The sequence below is a fragment of the Ranitomeya variabilis genome, chromosome 8 (genome assembly GCF_051348905.1).
Source record: "Ranitomeya variabilis isolate aRanVar5 chromosome 8, aRanVar5.hap1, whole genome shotgun sequence".
NCBI classification, from domain to species: domain Eukaryota; kingdom Metazoa; phylum Chordata; class Amphibia; order Anura; family Dendrobatidae; genus Ranitomeya; species Ranitomeya variabilis.
Window position 1 is genome coordinate 168,274,664 of NC_135239.1, and position 14,338 is coordinate 168,289,001.

The 14,338-nt window shown below is 41.8% G+C and overlaps 1 protein-coding gene across 4 annotated transcripts in view; it reads left to right on the top strand.

Moving 5' to 3' along the window:
- Nucleotides 1-14,338, top strand: part of GRAP2 (GRB2 related adaptor protein 2) — a 378,673-nt gene that overhangs the window by 61,275 nt on the left and 303,060 nt on the right. For 2 of the 4 annotated variants that reach the window (XM_077278040.1, XM_077278045.1), the window contains exon 1: nt 6,187-6,289. The exons of 1 other annotated variant lie outside the window; for it this stretch is intronic. The gene's annotated coding sequence lies outside the window, so the exon portion shown is untranslated. Of the gene's footprint in view, nt 1-6,186; nt 6,290-14,338 lie in introns of those variants that run through there. One more of the 4 variants, XM_077278041.1, reaches the window with a different exon arrangement.

The window sequence follows — 14,338 nt, forward strand, 5'->3', positions numbered from 1 at the left end:
GATCATTCTCTTGCTGGAACACTATGTCGTCCTTTTCATGCCCTTGGTACACGAGTGTATGAAGTGACTCATCTTGTAGGATACTCACATATAGCTCAGCACTGAGACCACCATCGATCCTGGTCAAGTATCAAACACTTTTGGCTGTGAAACAACCCCATATCTTCCATCACCAAGCTTGACAGTTCCTTCAATTTCTCAATCCATTAGACACTTTTTCCCATTTCTCTTCCAGATCCTCTTGCACTCATCAGAGCCTTTTCTATCGACTTTCGTCTCATCGCTCAAAATCACCCGTTTCCAATCTTCTACTGCCACTTTTCATACTTTTTTGTAAACTCGAGCTGACACTTTTTGTGATGATATTCAAGTCAAAACTTCTTCACCTTTTTTTGGGCCACCATTCCAGACTTGTATACTGTGCATTGCATGGTGCTGGCATGGATATCTGTGATCTCACTATTACGAAGCATACAAGCCACCTCCATAGGTGTATTTGGAACGCCTGCCTGGGCCGTGGGTACTCGGTACCGGGTCCAATACTTAAAGGGATGTGTCACGGTGGCGGTGACCCGGTCCGTGGCCCTGGGCACCCATGTTAAGGGAAAAGTCTTTAAAGGGGTTTTGTAAATAAAGTTTGTTTGTTACGTCACGTGTGGTATTCGGTAAGGGATGACCGACTCGGCTTAAAGGGGTCCTCTGGGGTGATGTTGTGGCAGCAGGGATGGTATGGCTTCCCACAGGTGAAGCTGGATCTCCAGGGCTCCCGGTGTGTAGATGGAGATGATGGGTAGTGTATAAAGAAACGGAGGACACAGGTTTGCAGTCTCTTTACCTGGTTTACTGAAGACTTTTAGGCAGCCACAGTCCAGGGCACCAGATCACAGATACAGACAGGATCCGGCCAGCTTGGAAGCGAGTTCAGAGTTCCCTTTACCAGACGGAGTTAGAAGCCTTCCTACTAGCGCTGTGGTGTAGTTCCTTGCTGCCTGTGGCCTCACACAAGGTCCTCACGTGTTCTCTCTTTTCTCCTTGAAGGTTGGACACTAATCCGTATGACAGGTGGCTCGAGCCTTTATACAAGGTCTCTATCACGACCCGGGCTCTATGCACTACTATGCCTCTAGGTGTTAGGGTGGACAGGTGACATGTAGTCCAGCTGTCCTGCTGGTTTCTGCTGTGAGCCCTGGAGTCCCTCACAACCTCGGTCTCCCGGCTACCGGTGTCTGCGCTCTGCAAGGAGGTAGCTCAGTTGCAGCTATTCTCCCCAGTTCTTTACTCTCCTTTGCTTCACTTCTCCTACATGCTCTCTACAATCCGTTCGGCTTTCTCTTTCCCTTTTCCAGGAGCTGCAACAGCCTCGTGACTGCACGGCCCCTTCAGTTCTTCCAACTCTCACTGCCTGACTGCTCTCTTCTCTATCTCTCTGACAGACTGTCTGACTTTCCCTCCAGACCAGAATATATATAGGGGAGCCACCCACAAGCTGGATCAGAGCTCCCCCTTCTGGCTTGGAGTGTGAGCATGTTGTATGCTTGTGTGTACCTAACAAAGAAGATCCTCCTTTGCTTCCAAGCGTGACATCACTCTCCCCGGGAGGAAAGCAATGCCACTGTGACACCTGGGGTGTCATATTTTGTTGCACCATAACTGATAGACCTTGTGATGAGCCGACTTGACTTCAAAATTTTCCATAGACATCCAGCTCTTGGCTTTTGAATGGATGGACGGACTTCGTTTCGTATTCTTCCAACTGTCATGGCATTTTCATTTTGAAGTGTGGCAATATTCTTGGCTGATTGACTACTATTTCTGTTTTCTTGGGAACTCTCCTTCATGGCTGCTCCTTGCTTTGAACCAGAGACCTTTTGCTTGGAAATCAGCCTAATAACACACTGACCTACTAGCGAATGTGAGAAGAGGTTGTAATTTGTAGTATTCAGGAAGGAAAAGATTTTTAAATCACAAGGAGCAAAACAGTAACAATGCAGTGACATGACAAGAATCTGCATAACTAATCATATGCTAAATAGTTGTAAGTTAAATTTATAAATTAATAGCCAAGATGATTGTTTATAAAATGATGGCAGTCTTACGTTCGAAGCAGTAGTGGATGGTGAGATTGGGAGTCTGAAAGTCAAAAGTTCAAAACATTATTATTGTATTGCTCATCAGTGTATACCGGTTGGCTAGTCAGTTAAATATCTTGACAGGAAGACCCATGCTGAGGATTTGAGATTTGTAAAGATTATTTTTGAAGTTAGACATTTCGGTAAAAGATTGATTATTATTTAAGATTTTCTAGAAGGTTCAAGCCAGGCGATTGACACATCAACTACAAAATCTTCCAGGATTTCTTCTGAAACCAAGCCTTGATGGACTCTGAGGTATGCCTGTCATCATTGTCGTGTTGGAAGGTTCAGTGACATCCCAGCTTCAGCTTCCTCACAGGAGGCATGATGTTTTTTCATAGGCTTCATTGATACTTGATTGAATCTATCTTGACCTTCCCATTTTGCAGGTTTCTAGTTTAACAGGAAGGAATGCAGCTCACAGCATCAATAATTCACAGTCAAGGTGCTCTTTTCAGCCTATAACTTCCCTGTTCCTCCTCCAGACAGACCGTTAATCTATATGTCAGAAAAGTTTTGTTTCATCACATGATAGAACAGAATCCACAAACTTCTTGTGATTTTTGTCAATAGTGGTGTACGTTTTTAATATTCATAGATTGCATGGAGACCTTAGCATTTAGTATGTGCTTAACTATACAATTTGAATCCTTAGTGTCTGCTGTCCCCAGATCTTCCTGCAGTCTTAGGCTGGGTTCCCATTGCGTCCTGGCAGTCCGTCTAACGGACTATGTTACACCGTGGCATAAACGCGGTGTAACGTAGTCCGTTACGGCCGCCATTGACTGCAATGTCGGACGCATCGCTAGCGCACGCCCACAATGGGTGTGCGCTAGGGATGTGCCGTCATTGAGTGACGGACCCTGAGACGCGGGCTGCAGCGTTTCCAGGTCCATCACTGCTAGCGCAGATAGATCTAGCAGATGCTCTATCTGCGCTAGCGGGATGTAAACGGCGGCACTTGCATTACAGCAGCCTGTTAGCGTATGTGCTGAACGGGCTGCTGCTAACGCAGTGTGAACTTAGCCTTATATAGTGATTTCGACTATCTGCCTACTCAGGTGGCAGCCGGTAATATTTTCCTCTTTTTGCCAGGTCAAGATAGTGTAATCACTGTCCCTTTAAAGGGGTGGTCTGAAGGCAAAGTGATTTTTATTCTAAATCCTCATCTATTTAGTGCCATAACCTAAACTAGCTTCTAATATACTTGCATTAAAAATGTCCTATTATTCCCTAACTACACTATCTAACTGCTATTCTATTTTTTTTCACTTCCTTTTTGATGAGGCTTTGTTTGAGAATCCCAGTGCATCAGGAGGCAGAGGCTGTGGTCTAGTCAGAAAGGAAGTACAGTATGTCTTTTTTCTAAGCTAAACAAGCCCAACTTTTCCAACCTCTCATCACATAAGAGGCCTTCCATCCCTTGTAGTAATCTATTTCCTGCTCTTGAACTGATTATAATTTCTGAATATCCTTTTTAAAATGTGGAGCACAAAACTGGATCCCATATTCTAGATGTGGCCTGACATGTAATTTATAAAGGGGTATACTCCCATCAGCCGCCGCCTGTTCTCGCTGTTATTAGCAGCAGCCAGAGTAGATTGATGGGAGCAGTAGTCCCACTCCCATCAGCCGATGCTAGTTACCAGAGGTAATGATTTTAACCTCCTATCATAGCTGCAGGCTCACGTTGTCATTTGACAGCCTAGGAACCCCAGCAGTCTGACCGTCGGTAATGATTTTACCAACGATCAGAAGCAGTATTCAAGTGAATGGCGACCCGAACATCCAGGGGTCCACCCATCTCTAGCCACAAGTCGCTTCAGCATATAAATCCGCAGTGTTGCTGATTCTGTGGTACAGCGAGCAGTCACAACTTAAGCATATAAATCCTTTGTACTAATTCTGTGGTTCAGCCACTTGTCCACATTTCAGCATCAAAATCCTTTGTGCTAATTCTGTGGTCCAGCCACACTACCTCAGCAAATAAATACTGATTGTTAATTAAGTGACAGGTGACTGACAGGTCTGGGCCTAGGGTTGTGAAACAGCTGGTTAAAAGAGGAGAAGGGTACATCCAACATGAATTGGAAAAAGCGAGGTCGTAGTGGAGGTGGAAAGAGTTGTGGTGTCCGAGGTGTACGTGGGGTAGGTGGTAATGTTACTAAAGGTCTACTGAACAAACACCGGTTCGTCCTATCCTAAGACAACTGACAACTTATTTTACTGAACGGGCTACTCAATTCCCTTTGTTTGCCAGCCTCACTGCGGTATGCCTTGTAGATAATTTTTTGAAATGTGGAGACTCCAAGTTGGGTCTCCATCTCGTGGGTTACCTGTAGTGGAAGGGGTATCAGAGCCCCATTATATCATATCTAGCCTGGGTTAAATTGATGCCAATTTAGTGGTGTGTGCCAATAATTTTTTTAAATGTGGAGACTGCAAGTTGGGTCTCTCCATCTGGTGGGCTGCCTGTAGTGGAAGGGGTCTCAGAGCTTCAGGCCTATCCCTGTCAGTTATCCACCTCTTAATGACTAATCTGTAAGCTAGAAATGCTGTGTCAGAGCCTGTCCCATTCATCCATGCTGCGCTATTATAAAACTTCTACTGTGTGTCAATTGATGCCACTTTTCATGGTGTCTGACTCTAACTTTTGGAAGTGTTTTGACTCTAAGTTGGGTCTCTTTCATTTGTGTTGACTGAATTTGGCAAGGCTCCTAGCACAGTAGGCCTACTCCAGCCCTTCACCACCTCTTAATTTCAACTTAATTTTGAAGCTGCAAATGCTGTCTCAGAATCTGTCTCATGCATGGCCCATGCCTGCCTGCCATTATAAAATTTATACTGTGGGTCAATTGATGCCGCTTTTCCGGGTGTCTAACCCTAGTTTTTGGAAATGTTAGGACTCCAAGTTGGGTCTCCTTCATGTGTGTTGCCTGTAGCAGTAGGGCTCCCAGATCAACACACCTGCAAGTACTTTCAGTCAACTACCTGTGTTACTATCCTTAAATGTTTCTAACATTAGTTGTTTACCAAGCTTATATTTGTGCCAACTGAGTGTGGCTGAGAGAAAAACAGTTTGAGCTAGCTGCTGCACGAGGTTTCCCAGCGCAGTAGGCCTACATTGGTCCCTCACCCACCTCTTAATTTGAACTTAAATTCAAAGTTGTAAATGTTGGCCCAGACCCTGTCTCTTGTATGACCCATGCCTGACTGCTGTGACATTATAACATTCCTACTGTGGGTCAATTGATGCCATTTTTCTGGTGTCTGCCCCTAATTTTTGAAAATGTTTGGACTTCAAGTTGGGTCTTCTTCATGTTTGTTCCTGAAATTGGCAGTGCTTTTAGAGCACCAGACCTACAGCTGTCACTCATCCACCTCTTACTGATCAATGTTTCAGCTAGAAATGATGGTCCAAGCCCTGTCCCAGGCATCCATGCTGTGCACAATTATACTATTTGAACTCTCGGTCAATTGATGCCACTTTTCCTCCTGTCTACCTCTAACTTGAGCTGTTTTGGCAGCTTTTGATCCCCCCTGGAGGTGCTGCCATTGCATTCAGCTTTGACTTCCATTGAACTAAATGGGGTTTGGAAAAGTTCTGTGAACTGTTCGGCAAACATCGTGATTTTTGCCGATCCCAGCCGAACCAAACTTTAAAAGGTTCTCTCATCTTTAGTATTGCATTTGTGAAGAATTTGGCAAATCCACTTGTATATGAGTTTCCTTGAGCTATTTAAATTGTTTTTGCTTCACTGGTTTGTTGAAAAGAAGGGAAAGTTTATAAATTTTGTTAATTAACCTTATTTGCAAAGGGGGGTTGAAACATTTTGATTGCAGCCGTATCTTGATCTGAAAATTCGTGCTCTGAATATTTTGCTGTTGTGCAGTGTGTGTGTCTGGGGATTACGGAAGAACAGAAAAGTGCTAACTTTTGTATTTATTTCTTAACCACTCAGTGCTGTGATCTCTGTGAGATTTCCTGTGTGGTTTAAACGACTTGTGATTGGCGCATAGTGGGGAATGGTACACAGGAGAGCTTTAGAGTACAGTTACATTCAGTAAGATAGAACTGACTCTGAGGAACTATGTCAATATCTTAGCACGTGAGGTCTTGAATTTAACGCAGAAGATATAAGGTAGCAGCAGTAAAGGTAAGATGCAAATACTGTGCATTGATTTATAATGGGGGAGGGTCAAAGGGTTTCCCTACTTGTATAAAAATCTTTTTTTTTAGCCATGGATTGATCAAAAATAATAAATAGAGGCATACTCACCTTCCAGCGCCCCTTGCGGATCCAGCACAGATCTGTCTATGAAAGTGGTGTCTGGAGGTGTCTATACTTGGCTGTAGCGGTCAGGTGACTAGAAGAGCGCGTCATTGGAGAAAAACTAATGACGCGCCCTTTTAGTCACCTGACTGCGTCAGCCAATTACAGGCTGCAGCAGTCTTGTGAATTTAAAGGGAACCTGTCACCTGAATTTGGCGGGTCCTTTTTTGGGTCATATGGGCGGAGTTTTCGGGTGTTTTATTAAGCTCTTTCTTTCCCGCTGGCCACACGCTGGTCGCGAAATTGACTTGACGTTAATTTGCTTTCCTCCCTAGTTAACGCGTGCGCAAAGCAATCTTGCCTTGCGCATGCGCAGTATGCTTTGTCCAACTGCGGGCAAAGCCGAAAACCATTAGTGCGCATGCGCCGGCGCACTATGTCCCAGAACACAGCGAAATACTTCTGGGACATAGTGCGCCGGCGCATGTGCACTAATGGTTTTTGGCTTTGACCACAGTTGGGCAAAGCATACTGCGCATGCGCAAGGCAAGATTGCTTTGCGCACGCGTTAACTAGGGAGGAAAGCGAATCAACGTCAAGTCAATTTCGCGACCAGCGTGTGGCCAGTGGGAAAGAAAGGGGTTAATAAAAGACCCGAAAACACGGCCCATATGACCCAAAAAAGGACCCGCCAAATTCAGGTGTCAGGTTCCCTTTAAAGTAAAGCAGGCACTGCTTCCAGAGTTGTTGCAGATCTCCCCTTATGCTAGATCCATAGGGGTCCTGGAAGGTGAGCATTCACTATTTTTAATCAATCCATGACACATATATATATATATATATATATATATATATATATATATATATATTACCACTGGTGGGCATAGACCGAAAAGGGCCTCTGTACAAGAACAATTTATGGGCTCTTTTCAGTTTAATTTCATCTTCTTTGGAGGGGTAGTGGCGTTCTTACATCTTGAGACCCTATGCTGCTGCACAGGTTGCACCAGTGATATATCCGCCCCTATATTTTACTGTCGGACAACCCCTTTGAAGTTTCGAGGTTATGTAAAAAATTACTTTTTTTTAACAATTTGTGATTCACCAGGCTGTTGAGTGATTATATGGTAAAGGAATAGAGTAATTTGCATTGTGAACGGTGAATATTTCATAGATTGCTAATCACAATGAACAGAACATGCACTTTGCATAAAAAAATAGCTGAGACTATTGGGACGCTCGAGAAACACTAGAGATTTGGTTTATAAAAGCGCACAATCTATAACCGCAATCCTATAGGAATGATATAAAGTGATAAACAAGCAGACAGCAATAGAAATCAATCAATGTGCTCTGCTGATCCATCCATTATGGGAATAACTACTGTAAAATAGGGGAAGATGCAGACGGATGATACAGATTGCCAGAGAGGAACTATTAAGTGACTTGTATGAGTTATTTACATTTCTTCTCATCAAATCCACAATTGTTTCTGTAGTCCTGATCACATGTACTGGAAAATTTCTGATCAGATCTTAAAATAAAAAAAATAAGCAGCATATTACGTACTCTCATGAATTTTTCTATTCACATATGCTCTATTGTATGGGTCTAATTCTCATGCAGATCCATTGCACATTAACTGCATATTAAATTAGGCCTCCTTCACAAAGGCAGATTTGTCATCTGTTTTAAGGGTTTGCTCACAAGCTGCGTTTTGCCACTTTTTTCGCGCTTTTTTGCTGCAAAAAAAACAAAAAAAAATTACTTTTTTCTTGCAGATTTGAACCATCGGAGAGTTTTTTTCTAATCTGCAACGTGTCAATTCTTTCAGTGTTTTCACAGTGTTTTTCACCCATTCAAATGAATAAGAAAAAACATTCACATAATAAACATCAAAAACGTGTAAAAAAAATAAATAGCATATTTTAACGTTTTTCCTGCAGATATATCTGCTGCAAATAGTCAACATTTGCAACATACCTAAGCTACAGCCAAAGCCTTCCCTCTTGGCAGTAAAAACGCTTCTATAAAACGGCGCACAAAGCGATTTTGTCATGTTTTCAGGTGGATTACATGTGTTATTTGACTACAGTACATGTCAATAAAATTAGTTTTACTTACCAAAAATGCTACAAAACAGCACAAATTTTATGCTGAGTTTTTTCACTTTTTCATCGCTTTCTATGGGTGAAAAATTGCTGCAAAAAACAGTGAAAAAATTGAGATTTTCAAAAATGCTACAGTACTCAAATTCAGTCAGAAAAAAAAATATCTGCACGTGCATGAGATTTCTGAAATCTCGTAGCTTTTACTGGTATAGTAAAATAAAGCTTCTTTCTGCATGTGTGAACATAGCTTTCATCAGTTTTTCATGGACAGATATATAATCAAATGTTGTTTGGGTTTTTTTTTTTCTGCAGATATTTTTCAAAAAATGCAGCAACTGTTATATTTATAAAATATGCTAATTAAAGTCTAAGGAGAGTGCTTATAATACAGATGCCATCAGTATCTGATCAGTATTACACCAGTATTGGATGGATTCAAGCCATATTTGCATTTATTACTATTATTTTCTATTGGGCAAAAACATTTCCATTTTTACCTAATAGGAAAAAAAAGCGATGAATGAAAAGACAAATGCAAAAACTGATGATATACTGATGGTATACTGATCACATACTGATCACATGGTGATGGTATACTGATCACATGCTGATCACATGCTGATGCATCCTTTTCCATTATATGTCCGTACTGTGGATCTCACGAGCGATTAAACCGAATGATTGAAATCTTATAAAAATTTGGATTGCACTCAGATCAATGTTATTCAATGAGGCAGAGCCGAATTTTTTTTCCCATGTCGATTCGGAATGAGAAAGCAATCCAATTGCAGCATTCAAGTCTATGGCTGCCTATGAAACATCGGACTGCACTCGGATGTCATTCGCACAGAGTCAATAGAGAAGATGGAGACATTTTTGTTTTCCAACTACCCAGCATCTGTGCTGCGATTCTCTCATGCCGAATTCAGCTGAGAAAAAATACTCAGATCCGCACTGCCTCATAGAATAACATTGGTCTGAGTGTGATCCGAATTTTTCTCTGATTGCACTCGTCCAATTTATACACTCGTGTGAGCAAGGCCTAAGTCTACGGTCACACAATCAGTATGTGGTCAGTATTTTACATCAGTATTTGTGAGCCAAAACCAGGAGTAGAACAGTATTTGTGAGCCAAAACCAGGAGTAGAACAAACAGAGGGGAAAGCTATAATAGAAACACGTCACAAAGTCTGTATTTTTGACCCACTCCTGATTTTCGCTAACAAATACTGATGTGAAATACTGACCAAATACTGATAGTGTGACCGTAGCCTAACACTGACATTTCTGCAGCGGAACCTCTAATGTATTCGCTAAAGGAAAAACCAACCTATTTTATTGTTTCCTACAAATGTAATTTTTAGGGTAAATTTAGGTGTGCCACATTTGTTGGATTTTCTAAGACTGAAACTCCCTTTTATATTTCTCAAAAGGGTTATTGCAGATCTGTAACAGATTTTACCCTCATTTTGCAAAGGATGAAATCTGCTATGAATTCAGCAAAAACACACACAAACCTACACACACATTGTCACCAGCTTATGTAGGAGTGTTAACAGAACAAATGTACATAGGCTGTAACCAAACAGCAATTGTTAATTTTAAAGAAAACAAATGAAAAAAAATGCTTGGGCTCCCGCGTAATTTTAATAACCAGCAGAGGGAAAGCTGGTGGCTGAGGACTGATGTTAATATTCTGGGAAGGAGCCAATAGCCATAAAAGCTCCCAGGCTATTAATATCAGCTCACAGCTGTTTATTTAGCCTATACTGACTAGCTTACAGGGGGACCCCAGAAAAAAATTGACATAAGGTCCCCATATAAAATCTAACCTGCAAAGGTTAGGCAGACAGCTGTGGGCTGATATTAATAGCCTAGGAAGGGGCCATGGATATTGGTCCCCTCCCAGACTAAAACATCATCTCTCAGCAGCCCCAGAAAAAGGTGCATCTACAAGATGTGCCAAATCTGGCGCTTATCCTTGCTCTTCCCACTTGTCCTGTAGCGGTGGCAAGTGGGGTTGATGTCACCTTTGTATTGTCAAGTGACATCAATCCCACAGGTTAGTAATGGAGAGGTGTCTATAAGATGCCTATCCATTAGTAGCCCCATAGTGATATTGTATAAAAAAACACAGACATCTGACAGCATGACCCTGCAGTGCTCTGACCGACGGTCTTACTGGCGGTAGTGTTACCACAGGTCACAGTTATAGCAGTGGGGTCATGCTGACATCTGACAGCATGACCCCACAGCGCTCTGACCGACGGTCTTACCGACGGTAGCGTTACCGCCGCGCCGGTGCTGCCCATGCTGTCACACAGATGACAGCATGGGAGACACAATAGAAACTATGTGAAAATGCAAACAAAAACTCTGCAAATCCGCAAACATTTTTATACCTGCATTTTTTGCTGCGGATTTGACTGACTCAATTGAAGTCAATGTGTGGAAAATGCTAAAAATCCGCACAAAGAATTGACATGCTGCAGAAAAAAACGCACTGCAAATACTCAGAGGAAATTTACTGATCATGTGCACAATACTTCAGGATTATAATTGAATTTGCTTGCATAAGAATTCCGTAGCATTTTTGGCCCATTTCTGGGTGAAACAATGCTGCAAAAATGCATCAAAAACACACCGTGTTCACATAGCCTAATTACATTTCCACTGCATATCCCACTGAAATTTTTAGCAAAGTTTTAGATATGATTTATGTGCCCATTATACTGTATTGAACAATATGAGGGGCCCATTATACTGTATGGAGCATCCACCTCTAACACTGTTCTAATTGTACTGTTCTGTTCTGTAATTGTTCTGTTCTGTTGTACTAATAGGGTTCGGGATATTACACATGCCACCACATATGATTATTGCACTGTGTCAGCATGAATATAAGCTGTGCCCAACAGCTTATATTCATACTGTCACAGTGCAATAATCATATGTGGTGGCATGTGTAATATCCCGAACCCTATGGCATACTATTACATGAGGTTTGTAAAAGTGTGAAGGGATAAGGAAATCAGCAGAAAAGTGTAGCAGTTGTACGGGAGGACATTCATTACATTCAGGTTACATTCCTCTAACATGTCTATTAGTTTCAGTGTACATATGACTGTTGCTGGCCAGAACACCATTGCTCTTGGGTCTTGAAACACATCCATTATATTTCTGGTTAATGTTGCACACACCTGAGGGACCACAATAAACTGCAGCCCAATATGTGTAGAAGTAATGGTCTGGTAAGACTCGAATTGGAACATTCACTGGAAAATAGAAGGATGTGACGGTTGTCCTTCATTTACTTGAACTGTTTATTACCTTTTTTTGAAGAACTAAATGTAAGATCTTGTCATTTTCAGATTGATGGAATTTTACACTAAGTAAAGTAATCAGACACCTGCATCTCTGGCATTAACCAGAGTTTCCTTTCAAACATGTACAGTACAAATTATCTCCATTATCTGATACAAGTCTGGACGCACTGCAGGAGATGTCACATTGGTGATCAAAGACGGATGGATGTATATGAGATATAGATAGATAATAGATAGATATGAGATAGATAGATAGCTATGAGACCGATATGATATAGATAGATATGAGATATAGATAGAGAGATGATAGATATTTTTGACATAATAATAATTTTATTTATATAGTGCCAACATATTCCGCAGCGCTTTACATTATAGAGGGGATTTGTACAGACAATAGACATTAGAGAATAACAATAAACACAGATCAAAACAGATACCAGTAGGAATGAGGGCCCTGCTCGCAAGCTTACAAACTATGAGGAGAAAGGGGAGACACGAGAGGTGGATGGTAACAATTGCTTTTGTTGTTCGGACCAGCCATAGTGTAAGGCTCGGGTGTTCATGTAAAGCTGCATGAACCGGTTATCAGCCTAAGTATGTAACAGTACAGACACAGAGGGCTATTAACTGTATAAAGTGTATGAGAACAAGTTGCGAGGAACCTGATTATGGTTTAAGTTTTTTGAATGGGCCACACAGGGACAGTTAGGTTAATGCGTTGAGGGGGTAGGCAAGTCTGAACAAATGCATTTTTAGTTCACGCTTAAAGCTGTGGGGATTGGGAATTAATCGTATTAACCTGGGAATTGGCGCGGCACATGAAAAGTCTTGGAGACTGGAGTGGGAAGTTCTGATTATTGAGGATGCTAACCTGAGGTCATTAGCAGAACAGAGAGCACAGGTAGGGTGGTAGACTGAGACCAGAGAGGAGATGTAGGGTGGTGCTGAGCCATGGAGTGCTTGGGAGTAATGGTGGAACCACACACGGAAATGGCAATGTCGGGCAAAGGTAGGTTAGTAGAGGGAGAGAACACGAAGAGTTCAGTTTTGACAGGTTCAGTTTCAGTTAGAGGGAGGACATGATGTTAGAGACAGCGGTAAGACAATCACTGGTGTTTTCTAGAAAGGCAGGCGTGATATCAGGAGCAGAAGTATATAATTGGGTGTCGTCAGCATAGAGATTGTATTGGAAACCGAATCTACTGATTGTTTGTCCAATGGGGCAGTATACAAAGAGAAAAGGAGGGAGCCTAGGACTGATCCTTGAGTAACCCCAGCAGTAAGGGGAAGATGAGAGGAGGAGGAACCAGCAAAAGATACAGTGAAAGAGAAATCAGAGAGATAGGAGGAGAACCAGGAGAGAACGGTGTCCTTGAGGCTGATGGAGTGTAGCATAGTGAGTAGGAGCTGATGATCCACAGTATCGAATGCTGCAGAGAGATCCAAGAGAATTAGCATGGAGTAGTAATCATTAGATTTAGCTGTTAGTAAATCATTAGAGACTTTAATGAGGGCGGTTTCAGTAGAGTATAAAGAGTGGAAACCAGATTGAAGAGAGTCAAGAAGAGAGTTCTCTGAGAGATAGCGGATAAGACGTGAGTGGACCAGGCGTTCGAGAAGTTTAGAGATGAAGGGAAGATTAGAGACAGGACTATCATTAGCATCACAATTATGGTCGAGGGATGTTTTTTAAGTAATGGATGTATGATGGCATGCTTAAGTGAGGAGGGAAAGATACCAGAAGAGAGAAAGGATGAATATTTTTGTTAGGTGAGAGGTAGATAGATAGCTATGGGATAGATAGATAGATAGATAGATAGATAGATAGATAGATAGATAGATAGATAGATAGATAGATAGATAGATATAGACAGGTACTTCTCACAAAATTAGATTATCATCAAAAAGTGAATTTATTTCAGTTCTTCGATACATAAAGTGAAACTCATATATTATATAGAGTTATTACAGACAGAGTGATCTATTTCAAGTGTTTATTTCAGTTAATGTTGATGATTATGGCTTACAGCCAATAAAAACCCAAAAGTCATTATCTCAGTAAATTAGAATACTTTATAACACCAGCTTGAAAAATGATTTTAAAATCCAAAATGTTGGCCTACTGAAATGTATGTTCAGCAAATGCGCTCAATACTTGGACGGGTCACCTTTTGCATCAATTACTGCATCAATGTGGCATGGCATGGAGGCGATCAGCCTGTGGCACTGCTGAGGTGTTATGGAAGCCCAGGTTGCTTTGATAGCAGCCTTCAGCTCGTCTGCACTGTTGGGTCTGGTCTCTCATCTTCCTGTTGACAATACCCCATAGATTCTCTATGGGGTTAAGGTCAGGCGAATTTGCTGGCCAATCAAGCACAGTGATACTGTTGTTTTTAGATGAGGTATTGGTACTTTTAGCATTGTGAACAGGGGCCAAGTCCTGCTGGAGAATGAAATTTCTGTCTCCAAATAGCTTGTCGGTAGAGGGAGGC